Source organism: Etheostoma spectabile, unplaced genomic scaffold (genome assembly GCF_008692095.1).
Source record: "Etheostoma spectabile isolate EspeVRDwgs_2016 unplaced genomic scaffold, UIUC_Espe_1.0 scaffold00018804, whole genome shotgun sequence".
Classification (NCBI taxonomy): domain Eukaryota; kingdom Metazoa; phylum Chordata; class Actinopteri; order Perciformes; family Percidae; genus Etheostoma; species Etheostoma spectabile.
Window position 1 is genome coordinate 1 of NW_022604479.1, and position 4,677 is coordinate 4,677.

The 4,677-nt window shown below is 41.1% G+C and overlaps 1 non-coding gene across 1 annotated transcript; it reads left to right on the forward strand.

Moving 5' to 3' along the window:
- Positions 1–1,792: 1,792 nt before the first annotated feature.
- LOC116682502 (U5 spliceosomal RNA) lies at positions 1,793–1,910 on the forward strand. Its single transcript, XR_004330438.1, has one exon. It is a non-coding gene; the product is annotated as a U5 spliceosomal RNA (small nuclear RNA).
- The last annotated feature ends 2,767 nt before the right edge of the window (positions 1,911–4,677 follow it).

The window sequence follows — 4,677 nt, forward strand, 5'->3', positions numbered from 1 at the left end:
GGCTTGCTGGAGCGCGAGGTAATAGTATTGTGAGGAGGAGCAGCAGGCAGGCACGAGGGTAGTAAGATGACGAACTGGCGAGAGTGGAAGCAGAACCAGAGCATATAACAGGGAGTGATGATTGATGAGCCACAGGTGCGGTGAGCTGCAGCTGGTGACGAGCTGCAGGTGTGACTCACAGCCAGCTGAGATGAACCTGCTGAACACGGCACACCAAACAAGACTGACAGGGATAAGGGGAAGGGAGGAGACAGGCAGGATAAAACCCTAACAGACGTGGGCGACCAGGCCGCAAACTGACGCTGGGCGACCAGGCCGCCAACCTGACGCTGGGCGACCAGGCCGCCAACCTGACGATGGGCGACCAGGCCGAAACAACGACGCTGGGCGACCAGGCCGCCAACCAGACGCGCCTTTGACATGTTTCTGCATGTACTACTTATATCTGTGGTGATATTAAACTGAACTGATTTTACCATACTTCTCTGATAAATTATAAGAATGAATGATTTAACCTGCCAGGAAGCACAACGGTTTCTTTTGCCATTACTTTATGCATGCCTCCAAACTAAAACAATTGCACAAAAAGGTCACTTCGGGATCAACACTTCAAATTTACAGTTAAGTTTCTTTATCAGAAATTAGTTTCTATTAACAAAAATAACATGGGTTTAAAATTTTATGATATTTATGAATTTAGGGTTTTAAATACATAGTGTTTAGTTTTCCTAGGTCAATTTTTGACCTGTTGGTCCAATGGAGCACTACTGTGCTTTACAGCAGATGAGCACATGTGAAGACCACTAAAAACACCTGCACACATACACGGCCCCCACAAAACACAATCGTACAACCTATATACAGAACAAGTTTTGCAACAATGAATGAGACACATGCAGTTGCAATTATGAAGTAAAATGCAATGAACACGAGTTTTTACTTAATATAACTTTCTTTTCTGGGACCATCACAGAATGCAGTGCGATCAGTTGAGTTGTATTCAATCCGAGTACAGGTTATCAGATAGCCCAAAAAGCACTTTAAATGTATATTTATTGTATTCCACTCCAGTTTTTATGGGTGTTAAAGGAAGTATGAGAACTGTAGTTTCGATTTTTATAGATGAAATAAACTTGACATGTCATTAAGTTTACTCTTCAGCAAGTGTAGACATTTCACTTTGATAAACATGAACACACTTAACACTGCTCCAAAGCATACCAATTAGCAGAGGATGGTTTTGATCCATCGCCTCTGGGTTATGGGCCCAGCACGCTCCCGCTGCGCCACTCTCCTCTGCTGTTTAAGCTCAGGGGCTGGAAAATCTGAGTGACATTCGAGGAAAGGTTTGGGAACCGGTGGCAACCAATCAACCAACAGCAACATTTGGTAGACCTTGACACTATTTTTTTGTGTGATATTCCTGATTTCTCTGTCCTTAAATTGGTGCTTTCTGCTGTAAATCTGTTTTTGTGTCAAAACGGGTCTGTTTTTTTTTAAGTACATATTTGGCCTACATTTGAATTGCATGCGGGTATACATGCATACAGTGGTATGCATTCGTTTAGGAACCCATGCTGAAGTTGACTAAAAGAGGAATTAAAAAAAATCATCTTCTGGAAATCGATCTTAATGCCTTGATTTTAAAAAAGTAAAATCAGATATAAACATCAGTAAGGAGTCTACCAAGTTGCATCTTATCATTTTAGTTTGGACACCCAGTGAGGCTTACCCTGAGGGTTTGGACTGGGTCGACTAGGGTTTTCTGCTGCTCTCGATCAGACGGCTGTACTCACTCTGGTTTCTCTTCATAACGCACAAGTCTTTCGCCTTTTACTAAAGACTTCCTTGAAGGGGAACCCCCCGATGAGATGAAACTCTTTTTGGTGGGCTTTGCTGTTTGGCCGAGCCTTTGGTACTTGTGAAAATTAAGCAGCTCCGATCGCTTCCTGCAGGTGTTTCTGGCTCTGGATCTGTGGTTGGAGACACCTGCTGCCTCCATGTTCCTGATTCTTGTGAAGTGAATGCAATATCTCTGAATGCCTAGAGGGAGTCCCTTTAAATTTGGCATACATAACCACTTGGAGTCGCGGATGAACTGATTTCGGTTTTGGAAGTCAAAGGTCAAGGTTACTGTTTCATTATGTCACCAGAACGGTATATGTATTTCTCCTGAACTGGTGTACATGATTAATGTAAAGCCCCAGTGGCCTAATGGATAAGGCCCTGGCCTCCTAAGCTAAGGATTGTGGGTTCAAGTCCCATCAGGGGTGATTTTCAGCAGAGTGGCGCAGCGGAAGCGTGCTGAGCCATAACCCAGAGGTAGATGGATCGAAACCATCCTCTGCTGGAGACACACTGGTAGACTCTCTAAAAGGGTGATGAATCAAGAGATTCTGACCCTAATTTTCATGGTGAGATGAATCATGATATAAACTGCTGGAAAAGTTGTTGACAGCCATTGAAAGTGGCAAGTTATGTTCTGGCACTTTACAGTCCATTTTGCCAAATCAACATCCACTACCCTGTCAGGACCCTGTAGTAATATTGACTTTCCAGTTATGTGATTGGTAAGTGGTTGGGCTGTACACAGGTTTTGATCACATCCATCGGTTGCATGGACAGGACTTAAATACCCCGGTTCCCCCGCATGATCGCTCTCTTGTCTTTGTTGTTCGATGACTATTTGGGCTCACACCTAGACACACCTGAAGCATCTCAGACGAAAATCCCTCTGCACCTCAAAAGCGCTTTCATGCACTCCCAGCTGTGCCTGTTTTCTTGTAGCTTTGGAAAAGGCTTTAGCTTATGACAAGGTAAACAAATAACACCATTGTGCTTCTCATTCGTGTGTTCACTTCAGTTATGTATTGAATCAAATCTTTAGAGCTAATGGCCCTCATTTATCAACCTAACGTAGAAATCCAGCGCAGATATGAGCGCAGAAATCCTCTTACGACAGGCTTCACGTGAGATTCATGAAACGTTCGTATCACACCAATCAGAGAGTAAGAATGGTCGTACATTGATAAATGCAATTAAATATCACGCCCCAATATATTCTCAGTTTTGAGGCCTCGGCCCTACTATTTACGACATGGCCAGATCCTGCTAAGAGTTGGAGAATGAAAACCTGACATCTCAGGTGCTCTGGTGCAGCCAGCCACCACCAGGCCCAGGAGAATATGCCACCTAAGAAAAATGCAATCCTACCGATGATGAGGTTGAGGAGATTGAATACACACTGCCAGGCCGAGTGAGAAGAGAGAGAGAAGGAGACGCTGGAACAACAGCCAATTTTCTTTTGGATTTCAAAGGCATTTATGTTGACAGCGGAGGCATTGAGGATTGTCATACTCTGCCGAGCAAAAACAAAACGGCCACTCCATTGGTAATAATCCAGTTCACCAACAGAAAGAAAAAGTCAGCACTCCTCAGACAAGGAAGGAAATTAAAAGGCACCCAAGTTTACATCAACGAACAGCTCAGCAAGAAAAATGCTGATATCGCCAAGAAAGCACGCATACTCAGAAACAAAACAAGATCCAGGCAACATGGGCAAGGAATTGTAAGATTTACAACAAACTTTGAATTTTAACTGCAGGAGCTTTATTGCAAACCTTTAAAAAATGAAACAGTACCTGAAACAAAAGGAACAAAATGTTCACAGCATTTGCAATAACAGAGACTTGGCTCACGGTAGAACAACCGGAGTTGGTAGAGATTGAGGAATATGAACTATCATTCATCAATAGGAAACAATCAAAGGGTGGGGGGGTTGCATTATATATTGACCAAAGATAATAATGTCAAATAGTTACTAAAATGTATTTTGTTTTAGATACAAATCATGGAATGCATCACAGTACAAATTGAAATAGAAAAATCTAAAAACATTCTAATGAGCTGCATGTATAGGAAACCGGGATCGAATAATGACATGTTTAAGGAAATAATTACAGAAATATTCAGTAATATTCAGTAATTTCAAAATGTTTTTTTATCTGCTGAGATTTCAATATTGACTTGCTCAACCCACAAGACCACAACAAAACAACAGAGTTCATTAATCTGGTGTACAGTCCCGGTTTGTATCCCTCAATCAGTCGACCAACCAGAATTACAACCAATACTTCTACACTAATTGATAATATATTTACCAACGTCACTGTCTATAAAGTTGAAAGTGGACTAATAACAAATGATGTCAGTGATCATCTGCCAGTTTTTGAAAACATACATAGCTACACTAAGACCAGGAAGGACGACAACATGACAGATGAACTGATTTAGATTTTGCATTTTCAGAAGAGGACCTTGTTTTCTTTTAGCTGTGAAAAAGGCTTGCACTCGTAAAAGGTAAACAAATTGCACTTTATTGCCCTTATTAAAAATTTAGGCAATTTTAACAGTACAATACAAACATAAGAAACTACAAAACAACAATAACTTGAAGGCGTACAATTAAAAATGGCCAACTTCTAGTGTGTTGGTAATGATGAGAGGACTGTTTGAACCAATTTACATTATAAGGGTGACAAAAATGTATTCCTAAAATGAAAATTACACTGACATCTTGTCAGCCCAAAAAAATGTGTATGTTTCTAGAGATGAGAAGAAAGTTTTTACAAAATAAAACCAAAATAAAAAAAGTTTCAAACATGTCTTTAAACGTCT